Raw genomic sequence first — 17,221 nt, 5'->3', positions numbered from 1 at the left:
CGCCATGGGCCAGGGTTTCCCCCCCCCCCAACAGAAAGGAACCGCAGATGCAGCCGTCCCCACAAAATGCCAAATGATGGAGGCAAGAGGGTGAGACAGAGGGAGTGAGAGAGCTGGAGAGATCCAAAGGACGGATTCGGATCCCAACTACGCCTCGATGAGACCTCGCCAGAAGTTTCAAACCTACGGCTCCCTCCAGTTCGATCCACGTGGACCAAGATACCACGTTGTAAACAACCACGTTCGCTACTTTGACTGGGAGTTCGCATTCCGCCACAGTCCCGCCAGCGGTTTACAGCTGTTTGATATCCGCTTCAGGAAAGAGCGGGTGGTCTATGAGTTGAGCGTCCAGAAGGTGAACTCCGTTTACGGCGGAGAGACGCCAGGCCTGGTGAGGGCCAAGTTCTTAGACAGTCATTATGGAATTGGGAAAAGTTCCAATGAGCTGGTGAAAGACGTGGACTGCCCTTACAGCGCCACTTTCCTCCACACTCTCCATCTCATGGAGACTGGAAACCAAAGATCCTATAGCGGAGCAAGATATTCCACTCGAGGAAAAAGCCGTAGTAGGGTCATGGGTTTAACTTCAGCACCATTTCCGTAACCGGCTTCCGTCTCCGCTCTAGTATCTTTGCTTTGGTCATGGCTACTTCATGCACAAATCATCTTTTTCTCAGCTGCAGGTGATTATTTTGATATTCCTGCCTAGTCTTCCTTATTAACTGTGAACATCTATATAAGTAAAAGTCTCATCGAACCACTTCCTGTCTGCGCTGTATATTGATTTTAGAAAAAACGCTACCTTGTATGGCTTGATATTTTAGGCCATCTTACTCACAGTCCTCCTCTGCTGCGTAAGCCCTGAGGATTTTTCCGATCAATGAAAAATAAAAGAGTTATGAGTGTTTAAAAATCTTTGAGATTTTCTCTCCTGTCAATCACCGCAATGAAGGTGACGGGCGGGTGGGGGGGGCAGGACTATAAATGGCAATGGAAATGAAATGAAAATGCAATCAGCTGTTTGGCCTGCCCTGTGCTTTGAAACTGCAATGGCAATGAAATGACAATGCAATGAGCTGTTCGGCCTGCCCTGTGCTTGAAATTGCAATGGAAATGGAAATTAAATGAAAATGCAATGAGCTGTTTGGCCTGCCGTGTTTGAAATTGAAATGGAAATGAGTTGTTTGACCTGCCTGAAACCACTAATTTTGGCCCACAAGGCCCCTATTAGCCGAGAAACCAGTCCCTTTTGACCAAAATGCCCGTATTAGCCCAGGAGGAGCATTTTGGCCCAAAAGGCCCGTGCCAGGCCAGGAAATGTCCTGAAAAAATGCCTTTCACTGAGATTTCACTCAGATTTTAAAAAATAAAAAATTATTAAAGATAATCGGCCCATCAGGCTTGTACTAGCCCGGGAGGAGTCCCTTCGGCCCATCAGTAAGTATTCCCCCTGCAAGTATTAAATCTCACCCCAGTATTTTTCTCCCTCCCTTCATTGGCTCCGTGTGAGATCCAGGCCAGGATAGACTTTCCTCCTTGATTGATTCTCCCCCTCTCCCGCTTCTCTCCCACAGAGTCTCTCACCCGGTTTGGGCAGAATTTCTGGCAGTTACTGAGCTGCCAGCCCACCAGGCCCGAGTGACTGAGCTGCCAGCCCACCAGGCCTGAGTTACTGAGCTGCCAGCCCAAGAATACATTCGGCCCCCAATGTCCATAACAGCCCTCTGGAAACCAGCCCACAACACCATACTAGTGCACTTCCCTGACCAAGGCCCTTCTCCCCCGATTGCTCAGTTTGGCCGGGCAGTCAACTCTATGAAGAGTCCTGGTGGTTCCAAAGTTCTTCCATTTAAGAATGACGGAGGCCACTGCGCTCTTCGGGACCTACAATGCAGCAGAAATTGTTTTATACCCTTCCCCAGATCCCTGTCTCAACATAATCCTGTCTCGGAGGTCTACGGACAATTCCTTTGTTTTCATGGCTTGGGTTTTGCTCTGACATGCACTGTCAACTGTGGGACGTTATATAGACAGGTGTGTGCCTTTCTAAATCATGTGCAATCAGTTTAATTTACCACTGGTAGACTCCAATTAAGTTGTAGAAACATCTCAAGGATAATCAATAGAAACAGGATGCACCTAAGCTCAATGTTGAGTGTCATAGCAAAGGGTCTGAAAACTTATGAAAAATGTGATATTTCAGTTATTTCTTTTGAATTACTTTGCCAAAATATCTAAACACCAGTTTTCACTTTTTTAGTGGGGTATCGTGTGTAGATTGATGATAAAAAAAATGAACTTAATCCTATTTAAAATAATGCTGTCATGTAACAAAATGTGGTAAAAGTGAAGGGGTCTGAATGCTTTCTGAATGTACTGTACATCCATCAAGTCTACTCCACCATTCAATCATGGCTGATCTATCATTCCCTCCTGACCCCATTCTCCTGCCTTCTCCACATAACCTCTGACACCCGTACTAATCAAGAATATGTCACAGTGAAATACAATTCCTTGTTCGCATGAAGCTCATATGAAGCTGATCTGTAATAATAGGGGAATTGCCTCTGCTTTTACCCGAGTTTTGGCTATGTGTGGGACCACTGAGTCATTCAGTCATTCAACATGAAAACAGGCCCTTCAGCCCAACTAGTCCATGCCAACCGAGATGCAAGGTAAAGCCAGTAAAGTCTGATCGAGGATAGTTCGAGGGTCACCAAAGGAGTAAATAATAATTTTGCACTGCTTGCTGGTTATGGTAGGATGGTTCAGTTGCCTGATAACAGCTGGGAAGAAACTGTCTCTGAATCTGGAGGTGTGCGTTTTTTCTGCACTTTTTGCCTGATGGGAGAAGGGAGAAGAGGGAGTGGCCAGGGTGCGACACGTCCTTGATTATGCTGCTGGCCTTGCCGAGGCAGCGTGAGATATAAATGGAGTCAATAGAAGGCAAGTTGTTTTGTGTGATGGTCTGAGCTACGTCCACAATTCACTGCAATTTCTTGTGGTCGTGGATGGAGCTGTTCCCAAACCAAGCTGTGATGCATCCTGATAGAATGGATGCATCTGTGGCCCATATCCCTCGAAATCCTTCCTATCCATGTACCTGCCCAAGAGTCTTTTAAACGCTATGAATGTACCTGCCTCAACTACCTCTTCTGGCAGCTCATTCCATACACCTACCACCATCTGAATGAAAACATTGCCCCTTAGATTCCTATTAAATTAGATGGATGGTCGGCATGGACTCAGTGGGCTGAAGGGCCTGTTTCTATGCTGTATCTCTAAAAACACAGTTACCGTCTCATTGCAAAATAGCAATTGAACCAATGCAAGAATAGCTCCAATAACAAAAAGGAAAAAAATGTACATGAGGCTAACGTGGAATCACCAAGATAGACACAAAATGCCGGAGTAACTCAGTGGGACAGGCAGCATCTCTGGAGAGAAGGAATGGGTGACGTTTTGGGTTGTGACCCTTCGTCAGATCAATCTGAAGAAGGGTCTTGACCCGAAACGTCACCCATTCCTTCTCTCCAGAGATGCTGCCTGTCCCGCTGAGATACTCCAGCATGTTGTGTCTATCTTCGGTTTAAACCATCATCTGCAGTTCCTTTATACACGTGTAATCACTAAGGGTCCTTTAAAATAACCACAGAGTCTGAGGAAGGGTCTCGACCCGAAACATCACCCATTCCTTCTCTCCAGAGATGCTGCCTGTCCCGCTGAATTACTCAAGCTTTTGATGTCTATCGAAAGGGTAAGCATTGCCTGGCTTGAATGCCTGTCATTACACTGAATTAAACAAGGTAAAATACCAGGACATCAAAGCTATATTTGCTACAGCATATCAATTCTCAAAGTGAATGATGTGAAAAAAAAACGCATCAGGATATAGGACGATGACTGGCGTTTGACATGTTATGAATACAGAGAAGATTATGGTGCTGCTTACTGAATCATATGCTGTAATCTGATCACGGTCTTCGGATAGATCAACATGAAATACTCAATAACTGACAGTAACATACAGGCCTGGAATGTAATCGAGGGTTTAAAGTGGTTTATGTATAGAAATAATTTCCCAGTAGTGAAATGCTGACGGAAATCTCATTCAGTGCTTCAAATGACTTTGCACATCACACGAATGGAACCAAAGTAGTACACGTTAATCATTTGGACTTTTCTATAAGATTTTTTGTCTTGGCGTTGCCGTGGGCAATGGTTATATGCTGTGAACCTCAGGAGATTAGCTTTACCCTGTTCTGCTTTCCACGGCACTGATTGCATTTTACCCCTGATGTGGCAAGTATGTTGATTATTCCACGTGAGATGATTCTTAACTTGGTTTAGAGTTTAATTTAGAGATACAGCATGGAAACAGGCCCTTCGGCCCACCCAGTCCACGCCGACCATCGATCACCCCTTCACACTAGTTCTATGTTATCCCACTTTCGCACCCACTTTCTACAAACTCAGGGCAATTTACAGAGGGTCAATTAACCTATATACCCGCAGGTCTTTAGGACACGGGGGGGAAATCAGAGCACCTGACAGGGAGAACATGCAAACTCCACACCGACAGCACCCGAGGTCAGGTTTGACACACTGGTCAACCTGAGGAGTACCTTCAGCACAGACTGGTTCCACCAAGATGCAGTACCGAATGCCACAGGAGATCCTTCTTCCCTGTGGCTATCAAACAGGACAACTCCCCCCCCCCCCCTTCTGTTGTGGGGTCGACTGACTCCCCTCCCCACCCCCACCCCCCCCCAATCTTTGCACATCCCCAATTGTCACTTAATTATCTTGTGTATTATGGCTGTTGGCAGAACAATTTTCCTCCTGAGATAAATAAAGTTGTATTGTATCGAACCTGGGCCTCTGCTGCTATTCCGGAGATGTAAAGAAAATTATGATTGAGATCCGATAGTTCACTGTAACTGCTGATTGTTGCATTGTGTTTTATTGGTTTAGCTCAATCAATCAGTTTTTAGGTGGAAAGCCAAACTGGCCTCAACTAATACAGGCAAGTGGCGATGAATTTAGTCCTCATCTTCTTCCTTGGTGGGACAGGCAAGAACAGCTGAAAATGCTTCTGTTTCCATTCATTGCATATTGAGATTTGTAAAGCAGCTCGCTAAGAATTGTACTGTAGCAATTTGTATTGGAAAATGCAATTTATCAATTAAAAATTATGTGTTACAGTGTAAGTGGTCAATAACTGGAGTAAGCTACTGCTGATCTATGCCATTCAATGATGCTTTTATTGTCTCATGAGCACAGTGTTTACCAGCATGTATCCTTTAAAATTGAAATAACAAGTGGCCAATGCCCCTTTCAGCATTTGTTCATTTTGCGCTATTATTGTTTGTTTGTTTGATCATTTTTATGTGTATGTATGTATGCATGTATGTGTATGTATGTATGCATGTATGTGTATGTATGTATGCATGTATGTGTATGTAAGTATGCATGTATGCATGTATGTATGTGTATGTATGCATGTATGTATGTATGCATGCATGCATGTATGTATGTATGCATGTATGTATGTATGTATGCTTGTATGTGTACATGTGTATGTTTGTAAGTGTGTATGTATGCATGTATGAATGTGTATGTATGTATGCAAGCATGTATGAGTGTGTATGTATGCATGTATGAATGTGTATGTATGTATACAAGCATGTATGAGTGGGTATGTATGCGTGCATGCATGTATGTATGTGTATTTATGTATGTATGTTTATATGTATGTATGTAAGCATGCATGCATGTGTGTGTATGTACGTATGTATGTATGCATGCATGTTTGTGTGTATGTATGTATGTATGTATGTATGTATGCATGCATGTTTGTGTATTTACGTATGTATGTATGCATGTATGTATGCTTGTATGTGTACATGTGTATGTTTGTAAGTGTGTATGTATGTATGCATGTTTGTATGTATGTATCCATGTATGTATGTATGTATGTATGTATGTATGTATGTATGTATGTATGTATGTATGTATGCAATACGCAGGACAAAACCTTCATTCAGGAAAGCAAATGGGCAAGAGGCCTTTCTCTGAAGGGTGAGGTGTGAAAGAGGGATTTAGGGATGGGATAAAGATGACTCTTGGTGCTGCTCTGAAAAAAGTATTTTAAATGTTGATAAACTATAACCTTTAAAATCTATTACTTCTGAAAGTAACCAACACCATTGTAACATTACACCAAAACAGGATGGGCAAAAAAACATCCTCAACGATAATTCCCAACACTGGTGTCCTGCAAAGATGCTTATTCCACCCCGTACTACACTCATAGAGTCACAGAGTGATACAGTGTGGAAACAGGCCCTTCGGCCCAACTTGCCCACACTGGCCAACATGTCCCAGCTACACTAGTCCCACCTGCCCGCGCATGGTCCATATTCCTCCAAACCTGTCCTATCCATGTACCTGTCTAACTGTTCCTTAAATGTTGGGATAGTCCCAGCCTCAACTACCTCCTCTAGCAGCTCGTTCCATACACCCACCACCCTTTGGTGTGAAAAAGTTACCCCTCAGATTCCTATTAAATCTTTTCCCCTTCACCTTAAACCTACGTCCTCTGGTCCTCTGGTCCTCGATTCCCCTACTCTGGGCAAGAGACTCTGTGCGTCTCCTTATGCACGCATGACTGTGAAGGCTCATTCTGCTCAGGCCATTCACAAGTTTGCAGATGACACGACCATCGAGGGCCGGATCTCGTACAATGACGAATCGGGAGTACACACAGGAGATGAAGAGCTTGGTAACTTGTCAAACCAACCTCTCCCTCAATCTCAGCAAGGCGAAGGAGCTAGCTCTTGACTTCAGAAAGCGAGGTGGCGCGTACGCCCCAGTCAGCATCAATGGTGCCTGAAGAGAGAGATGGTCGAGAGCTTCGAGTTCCTTGGCATAAATGTCACCAACAACTTAGTTTAGTTTGCAATGAAGTAATTAAATGAAATTTTATAATGAGCCACACAAACATAGAAACATAGAAAATAGGTGCAGGAGTACGCCATTCGGCCCTTCGAGCCTGCACCGCCATTCAATATGATCATGGCTGATCATCCAACTCAGTATCCTGTACCTGCTTTCTCTCCATACCCCCTGATCCCTTTAGCCACAAGGGCCACATCTAACCCCCTCTTAAATATAGCCAATGAACTGGCCTCAACTACATTCTGTGGCAGAGAATTCCACAGATTCACCACTCTCTGTGTAAAAAATGTTTTTCTCATCTCAGTCCTAAAAGATTTCCCCTTTATCCTTAAACTGTGACCCCTTGTTCTGGACTTCCCCAACATCGGGAACAATCTTCCTGCATCTAGCCTGTCCAGCCCCTTAAGAATTTTGTAAGTTTCTATAAGATCCCCCCTCAATCTTCTAAATTCTAGCGAGTACAAGCCAAGTCTATCCAGTTTTTCTTGATATGAAAGTCCTGACATCCCAGAAATCAGTCTGGCGAACCTTCTCTGTACTCCCTCTATGGCAAGAATGTCCTTCCTCAGATTAGGAGACCAAAACTGTACGCAATACTCCAGGTGTGGTCTCACCAAGACCCTGTACAACTGCAGTAGAACCTCCCTGTTCCTATACTCAAATCCTTTTGCTATGAATGCTAACATACCATTCGCTTTCTTCACTGCCTGCTGCACCTGCATGCCTACTTTCAATGACTGGTGTACCATGACACCCAGGTCTCGTTGCATCTCCCCTTTTCCTAATCGGCCACCATTTAGATAATAGTCTACTTTCCTGTTTTTGCCACCAAAGTGGATAACCTCACATTTATCCACATTATACTGCATCTGCCATGCATTTGCCCACTCACCCAGCCTATCCAAGTCATCTTACAGCCTCCTAGCATCCTCCTCACAGCTAACACTGCCCCCCAGCTTCGTGTCATCCGCAAACTTGGAGATGTTGCATTCAATTCCCTCGTCCAAATCATTAATATATATTGTAAATAGCTGGGATCCCAGCACTGAGCCTTGCGGTACCCCACTAGTCACTGCCTGCCATTCTGAAAAGGACCCGTTAACTCCTACTGTTTACAAGGTGCATTAGAGCAGATGACCAAGAGATGGACTTTACGCCGAGGTACTGGAATGTTTAATTTGGTATAGTTTAATGATACAGAGTGGAAACAGGCCCTTCGGCCCACCGAGCTCGTGCTGACCACGACCATGCTAGTATAGGTTCTATCCTCGACAAAAGGAATAATTTACAGAAGCCAATTAACCTACAAACCTGCACGTCTTTGGAATGTGGGTGGAAACTGGAGCACCCGGAGAAAACCCACATGGTCACATGGAGAAGGTTGAAACTCCATACAGGCAGCACCCGTAGTCAGGATCAAACCCGGGTCTCTGGCGGTGAAAGGCAGCAACTCTACTGCTGCGCCATGGTGTGTCCTTCACCAGTCACTCTTGGAATGATTATCTCAACACAGCAGCATGACGTTAGTTAAAAAGAATGTATATTATTATTTGTGATACAACCCTATTTAGCAAGAACAACACAGTGGGTGACACGGTAGCGCAGCGGTAGAGTTGCTGCTTACAGCGCCAGAGACCCGGGTTCGATCCCGACTATGGGTACTTGTCTGTACAGAGTTTGTACGTTCTCCCCGTGACCTGCGTGGGTTTTCTCCGAGACCTTCGGTTTCCTCCCACACTCCAAAGACGTACAGGTTTGTCAGTTAATTGGCTTGGTATAATATGTAAATTGCCCCTAGCGTGTGTAGGATAGTGTTAATGTGCGGGGATCGCTGGTCAGCGCAGACTCGGTGGGCCGAAGGGCCTGTTTCCGCGCTGTATCTCTAAACTAAACTAAAATGAAACAAAGAGCAGCACACTCTGCTTTGCGAATGCGTGAAGTGAAAGATTTAAATGGAGTTTAGGAATAAAACCCACGCTTGTTTACTGAAAATCAAATAGCAATATAATTGGCGATTTTTTCCCCCTACAATACATACCTGGAGATTGCGCCAAGAAAATGTCTTCTGAAGCATCATATCTCAGCATTAGGAATCTCATGGTGATAATTACATTTTCCTGCCACACACGAGTGTTGTGGAAACTGTTGAAAAGAATATCAGTCAAGCATTTTTTCCAATTTAAATGGTAATTGTACTACTTTTATTTTTGTCCCACTTCCACGACCTATTTCACGACCTTTTTTACTCGTGGGCATTTTTCATCAGGCTAGAAAAACGTCCCGGCCTACTTGATGCCACGAGTACCTACGACTAGCACCACGACCTGCCTATGGCCTACCCACGACCTCCTACGACCTCGTGACGACCATGCTGCGAGTATGAATCAAGGGCAAACTCGGCAGAGGTCGTGAATTAGGTCGTGAAAGTGGGACAGGCCATTTAGGGATCCAGATTAAGACTGAGTGACAACAGAAAGCAGGGAACTTTGACTCCATTTTTTTTGGTAATGTAATTTTATGTTTAGTAGTCCTGGTTTTGGAATCGTGTAAAAGTTGTACAGTAGGAATCACATATTTTTAGATTTATAAAGAGGGACTCAAAGTGCTGGAGAAGCTCAGCGGGTCAGGCAGTATCTCTGGAGAACATGGATGGGTGAGATGGGTCAAGACCCTTCTTCAGACTGATAGTAATGGACCCCAACTTTAGTTAATTCTACGCCAGATCCACCCCTTCAATAAATGACCTCGCCTACCGGGACTCCACTGAGGGTCACAAGCCCGCCCGCCTCCAGACCTGCCCTCCCCCCGACCTTAGACTTTACATTAGACTTCAGAGATACAGTGTTAAAAACAGGGCCTTCGACCCATCAAGTCTGCGCCAACCAGCACAATCCTATACACTAGAGCAGTGATTCCCAAAGTTTTGATACCCATGTACCACTAACTTTTCGTAAGCATCTTGTACTCCTCGTTAAAAACAATTGTATTTCATTGTAAAAGTCGATACAAATTGCCGCGTGGGATTCTGCAAACTACCCATATGCAGCAGCTATCACAACTTGAATAGAAGAACTCATACAAAATATATCATTTATTTGCAAAAAAGTATGTATAAAATAATTCGTAACCACAGTATTTTTTTCTAAAAATGAATCTATGTTTCACTAGTACATAGCCGAAAATTGTCGTGTACCCCCTGAAGACCTTTAGCGTACCACTAGGGGTACTCGTACCCCACTTTGGGAAACACTGCACTAGAGTCAATTTACAATTTACAGAAGCCAATTAAGCTACAAACCCGCACGTCTTTGGAATGTGGGTGGAAACCGCAGCACCCGGAGAAAACCCACGCGGTCACGGGGAGAACGTACAAACTCCGTACAGACAGCACCCATAGGCAGGATCGAACCGGGGTCTCTGGCACTGTAAGGCAGTAACTCAACCGCTGCGTTACCGTGCCAACCTATTGTGTATATATATAAACTAAATTTAAATTCCATTACCTCTGCGTGAAGCTTATCTCTTCGTCATCTGCTCTAATCCACCTTGTGTGGCTCATTATAAAATTTTATTTGATGACGACTTAATTGCAAAGGAAAACGGCAATAGATTATTTTGGTAAAGGTGCCGCAGAAATAGAATTTGTTGCAAAAACCTATTCTCAAGTTTCTTGATCCTACATCCAATTAAAATGGTGTCCTTTTATTTATATCATCTAACATTATTCCCCTTGGTAAAATGAATCATTTGACTGAATTAATTTATGTCCACTATATTTCTGCTCTTTTCCCAAGTCTCTCTCTATCTGCAGTTTGATATTACCTCGTTGACTGCATTTCAAGTTAATGTCATCTTCCATCCTATCATTATTTCCAGTGTGTCCAAGTCTGGTTCATAAGTATATTTCAAAACACTGGCTTCTAGACGGCACCAGTACAAAATTATCTCAAGGCTGAAAAACAAGAACATACAATTATAGGAGCAAAACAAAATGCTTAAGGTACTCAGCGGGTCAGGCAATATCTGTGCAGAGAGAGAGTTTAGTTTACAGGTCATCGATCTTTCATTGGAACTGCTCATTGCCCTTTGCTTTCTGTTTCTTTGTCAATTATGCATCCAGGTTTCTTCTGCATCTTATAGTTCAATGCAATTGATTTTACTCTGTGGTACTTCATCCATTTGTAACTGCATACCGATCACAAATTCCCTCCACAACTTTACCAATTAACCTAATAAACTTAGTCAAACACGACGTGGCTCTCACAAATACAATTCCGGCTTTCATTTTTACCCCTTCTCTTTCCAAGTCGCAGTTTATTTTGTCCCAGGTTATTAGCAGTGGAAGTTTCTCCAACGCCAATATGAGGCGAGTTGCAACCTCACAGTAGCAATGTTACAAAATTTTGAGATTTTTAAAATCAAGTCTGTAACTTATCCCATCAGATAAAGCATAAAAATAAGTTTAATTTGACACCTAATTCACTTTCATATCTCAAGTATTTAAAAAGTTATGGCCATTTTCATACTGGGAAATTAGCATCTTGTTCCCTATTGACTTTCTATGGACATAACAAAAAAGCTGTGATCGTGAACAGTCAAAAGCCCATAACTTTCTTAAAAATTAAGAGAACTGAATGAAATTTTCAGTTATCATAGATTGAAGCATTCTGAAACAAATATAAAATAATCTTACTTGGATGACCTGAAATTAAAGCATATAATTAGTTAGTTACCTAATTGTAGCTAATTTCAGACTTCAATGACTAGATCTAAACACCTATCCATTTCTTAATAAATGATTAACATTTTTAAATAGCCTAAATGTCCAAATAATATTCACAAATAATTCACAATAAAACATGATTTTTAAATCTCATTTACATTAATTTATAGGCCAAATGGAAGGAATTTAGTGTTCAATTGCTGTAAATAAATGCCCATTTAAATCAGCTTTCCAGTGGGTCCCTGTGGAACGCGCTGGTTTAGAACGTTCACATTGCGGTAGATTTGTGCCTCAAATGCCCAGAAAAATACTGCGCGATATAATGGGCCCAAATTGAGCTACTCGCAATATTAAATTTTGTATAAAAGGATCTGTAGAAGCCCTTTTGAATGTAAAAATATACAACCTACCTTCTGCTATTTTCTTTATGAGACCCTGCGGCTGCTGACGGTCGCGGGTTTAAAGATTGATTTTTAAACTACTATAACTATTATTCAAGGCCTTTAAACCTAATAATAGCTTTTGCGACGGGGTCTTCCAGCGATTTTTCGTTAATAATTAACTAGGCTGAACATTTTCGATTGGAACAGCTTAGAGAAAATCGCGTTTTAAACCCGCCCCCTCTAAACGGCGCCAAAATCGCGCACAACCTCAGCGGCAGATATTCAGCGACGCTTCAGGTAGGCTTTGCAACATACCTACTCACAGCACCAGAGACCCGGGTTTCATCCTGACTACATGTGTCATTAGCTCGGAGTTTGTACGTTCTCCCCGTGACCTGGGTTTTCTCTGGGTGCTCCCGGTTCCTCCCACAATCCAAAGACGTGCAGGTTTTGTAGGTGAATTGGGGTTCGGTAAAAATTGTAAATTGTCCCTAGTGTGTGTAGGACGGTGCTAGTGCACGGGGATCACTGGTCGGCACGGACTCGGTGGGTCGAAGGGCCTGTTTCCGCGCTGTATCTCAAAACGTAACTAAAAAAAAGAGCAAAACCTGAACTCTTTAGTCACTGTCCAATTAGAGTCAACAAACCATTAACACAAAGATAGACACAAAATGCTGGAGTAACTCAGCGGGTCAGGCAGCACCTCTGGATAAAATGGATGGATGTTGTTTTGGTTCGAGACCATTCTTCCTTGACTCTACGACTGATTTTCCTCATGTCACTCTTAAATCGTTTCCCCTTTAATTCCCGTTTTATACCCGACTTATTTTATACCCGAAACGTCACCCATCCTTTTTCCCCAGAGATACTCCCTGACCCTGCTGAGTGACTCCAGCACTTTGTGTCTATCCTCGGTACAAACCAGCATCTGCAGTTCCTTCTTTCTACGGCCATTAGCAAATTCTTTATTCAAGATTGTGCAGATTAGCATTTTGCTAATCAACATTCTGACTTAATGTATCAAAGCTTTGATGGTTTATCTCAGATGGAATATTGATTCAGCAGTGTGCTGGGTTCTCAGTCACATTGATAGGAACAAGATTAAAGGTCAGATTGTTAGTTTATTTTTAAAAACGCAAACAAGAAGGCGTCACTCTGACAATGGAGGAGGCCTGGGACAGAAAGCTCCAAACACGTTGCAAAGAGAAATAACTGCACCTCACATTTTCCTTATGTTAACAGACCTGCAACATGCAGATATCAACGTTGCCTTGTACCTACTATGAATTTGCAGCATCACACTGACAATCTGCTTTCAATCAATGAGCTCAGAGTTATTTATCGTGGAATAAGATGACAGATGTCACATCCACTTAAAAAATGGAAATTCGTAATGAATTATATGTGGACTTGCAAATTAACCTGGCATCTGTGGAATAGCGTGGACCGTGCATGACGTGTGAGGGGATTAAACTCATGACTAGACTAGCAAATGGCATATCATTTGGAAAAATGTACTGATATATATGTGAGCTGGGCAAATGCTCAACATGTGCGTAGCCTTAATTTAGGTTAGTTTAGAGATACAGCGTAGAAGCAGGCCCTTCGGCCCACCGAGTCCGTGCCGACCAGCGATCCCCGCACACTAACCTATCCTACAACACACTAGGGGCAATTTACATTTACATCAAGCCAATTAACCTACAAACCTGTATGACTTTGGAGCGTGGGAGGAAACCGAAGATCCCGGAGAAAACCCACGCAGGTCACGGGGGGGGAAGACTCGGGTCTTTGGAGCTGAAAGGCAGCAGCTCCACTGCTAGGCTACCGTGCTGCCCTTAATGGAAAAAACACTATGTGCACAGAGAGAGAGAAAGAGATCTGGACATTCTGAAGGTAGACACAAAATGCTGGAGTAACTCAGCAGGTCAGGCAGCATATCTGGAGAAAAGTTATAAGTGGCGTTTTGGGGCGGAACCCTTTTTCCTCTGAAATTTGAGTATACTATATTGTCAGAGTGAAAAGCTTTTGTTGTGTGCTAACCAGTTGGTGGAAAGATAATACAGGATTACAATCAAGCCTTACACAATGTACAGGTACCGGTTGAAGGGAATAATGTTTAGTGCAAGATAAATGTCTGCATTTGTGGAAGAAATCCTTCCCTCTTTGTTACACCTGATCCTAGCAAGCCTTCGCCACCTTTCTCGGCACCATCCACTGATGATCCAATGAAGCATAGCTTTGTGTAGGAAAGAACTGCAGATGCTGGTTTAAATCGAAGGGAGACACAAAATGCTGGAGTAACTCAGCGGGTCATGCAGCATCTCTGGAGAGAAGAAATGGGTGATGCTTCGGCTCAAGACCCTACTTCAGACTGATGTCAGGGGAGGGAACGGGACAGAGATAGAATGTAGGTGAAGACAGTAAGACTAGTGGGAGAACTGGGAAGGGGAAGGGGATGGAGAGAGAAAGCAAGGGCTATCTGAAGTCAGAGAAGTCAATGTTCATACCACTGGGGTGTGAGCTACTCAAGTGAAATATGAGGTGCTGTTCCTCCAATTTGCGCTGGGCCTCACTCTGACAATGGAGGAGGCCCAGGACAGAAAGGTCAGGTTGGGAATGGGAGGGGGAGTTGAAGTGCTGAGCCACCGGGAAAGCGTAGCTTTTGTTGATTAACCTCTGTGGATCAGGCAGCATCTCTGGAGAAAGTGGATAGGTGACGTTTCGGTTCGGGGCCCTTCTTTTTCAGATTTCACATGCTGCCTGACCCTCTGAGTTACACCTGCACTTTGTGTCTATTTTTTTTGTTGTAAACCAGCTTCTGCGATTCTTTGTTTCTACACTTGGAAAACCTGCTGCATTTTGTTCCCTCGTCCAGGTCATTATGTGAAGAATCAAGTTACGGAGGTCCCTGATGCCTGATAAATAACGAATAAATCGGCACGGTGGCGCAGCGGTAGAGTTGCTGCCTTACAACGCTTGCAGCGCCAGAGACCCGGGTTCAATCCCGACTACGGGTGCTGTCTGTATGGAGTTTGTACGTTCTCCCCGCGACCTGCATTTGGGTTTTCTCCGAGATCTTCGGTTTCCTCCCACACTCCAAAGACGTACAGGTTTGTAGGTTAATTGGCTTGGTATGAATGTAAAATTGTCCCTAGTGTGTGTGGGAGAGTGTTGATACGTGGGGATCGCTTGTCGGCACGGACGCGTTTGGGCCGAAGGGCCTGTTTCCGCGCTGTACCTCTGAACTAAACTAAACTGATAAATAACTGATCCTTCCATCAGTCACATCATTCATGTCTGACAAATACCCATTTATTCCAACTCCATTTTCTATGTGTCAGCCAAGTTTCCATCCGTGCTAACATGCTTTCTCCAATACCTTGGGCTCTGACTGAAACTATGCACCAGCCTCTTACCATGGCACATAGTAAGGATCTGGGTGGGTGCTGTGGGTAAGGACCAGTGGACCAGGAGCGGAAGGCAGCGTCCTGTAGAGGGAGCCACTGAGCCAGCCCTTGCAGAACCATGTTTCAGGCATCCACCACTGTCTTTGATGAGTGTCATTGAATGTCTTTGAAATTTCCCCCCTGAGAGAAAGGTTTTTGACTGCCTATCTATTTCTCTCATAATTTTATATACACACAGGCAGAAGTATATGAACATTAAAGATACAGCTTGGAAACAGGTCCTTCGCCCATGGCGTCTGCTCCGACCAGCGACCACCCTCCACATATGCCAGAATTTACTTTCTGATGTCAGCAGTGTTATTCAGATATAATTGCTTTTGACTTATTTCCTTGAGTCGATTAGTTTAGTTATAGAGCGTGTAAACAGGCCCTTCGGCCCACCGGGTCCCTTCTGACCAGCGAGCCCCGCATATTAATACTGTCCTACACACACTAGGGTCAATTTACAATTTACTGAAGCTAATTAACCTACAAACCTGTACGACTTTGGAGTGTGGGTGGAAACCGGAGCACCCGTCGGAAACTCACACAGTCACAAGGAGAACGTACAGACTCCATACAGACAGCACCCGTAGTCGGGAGCAAACCCGGGTCTCTGGCGCTGTTAGGCACCCGATTGTAGACAGAAGGTAAAAGAGGAAGAAATCTTCAGTGCACCAAGCTTATATCCTCTAGTCATCTTGTCAAATGCTTTCTGATCTTGAACAGAACTTCAGAATTGTTTTGCATTCACAGCCCCTCATTTCATATGCTGGATTAAGAGAATACTCAAAACAGTTTGATCTATGAGGAGAATTTATATTAGTTACTTAAAAGATAAACATTTTATTAAAAAAAGGGGATAAATCCACTTAGGCAGGGGAAATGTTATTTTCTGGAAAAGCACTAGAAACATGAATGGAAACAGGAAATCTAAACATACAGATGGTTGAGGGATTAACAGCAGCAGTTTCATCACGATCATGATTGAACAGCCGAGAATGAAGCCAAGCCTTTCAAATTTATTATCATAGATGTCGAAAAACCATTTACAGCACAGATGGTTTTCAGATGAACAGAATGAACAATGTACGCACAATATCAAGGAAGTCAGAAATTACACACACAAAACTGCCTGGTGGTACAATGGCATAAAAAGGGAGAGAGTTCGTCTTTAAATTTGTCCTGTTGCATAGCGGTGGATTTGCTGACTTACAGCGCGGGAGACCCGGGTTCGATCCCGACTACAGGTGCTTGTCTCCACAGAGTTTGTACGTTCTCCCCATGGCTGCTTGGGTTTTCTCCGAGATCTTCGGTTTTCCTCCCACACTCCAAAGACGTACAGGTTTGTAGGTTAATTGCCTTGGTATAAATGTAAATGGTTCCTAGTGTGTGTAGGATGGTGTTAATATGCGGGGATCGCTGGTCGGCGCAGAGTTGGTGGGCCGAAGGGCCTGTTTCGTGCTGTGTCTCTACTACTAAACTAAACTAAACATCTTGAAGTCAGTGTTACCCCTAGATTGCCGTGAGTAAACTATCAACAGAGCCTCCTGTTTATATTAAAACGTGTTATAATTTGTGTATGTCTTGACCTAAACGGTTTAGAGAAGCAAGTGCTCTCTTTCCTTAGCTAAATCAGACACTTTGGTACAAAGATGATAACCGTACTTTAAAAATGGAAATATTAATATCAGTTAATACCTGAG

The 17,221-nt window shown here is 43.6% G+C and overlaps 1 long non-coding RNA gene across 1 annotated transcript; it reads right to left on the bottom strand.

Annotated features, from left to right (window-relative positions):
- Positions 1 to 735: 735 nt before the first annotated feature.
- LOC116978740 lies at positions 736 to 15,583 on the bottom strand. Its single transcript, XR_004413533.1, has 3 exons — positions 15,574 to 15,583; positions 6,799 to 6,802; positions 736 to 847 (listed from the first exon to the last, which is right to left on the bottom strand). It is a non-coding gene; the product is annotated as an uncharacterized LOC116978740 (long non-coding RNA).
- Between the last annotated feature and the right edge of the window lie 1,638 nt (positions 15,584 to 17,221).

This window comes from Amblyraja radiata, chromosome 11 (genome assembly GCF_010909765.2).
Source record: "Amblyraja radiata isolate CabotCenter1 chromosome 11, sAmbRad1.1.pri, whole genome shotgun sequence".
NCBI classification, from domain to species: domain Eukaryota; kingdom Metazoa; phylum Chordata; class Chondrichthyes; order Rajiformes; family Rajidae; genus Amblyraja; species Amblyraja radiata.
Note: the sequence above shows the minus strand (reverse complement) of the source record. Positions and strands in the feature narration are given on the sequence as shown.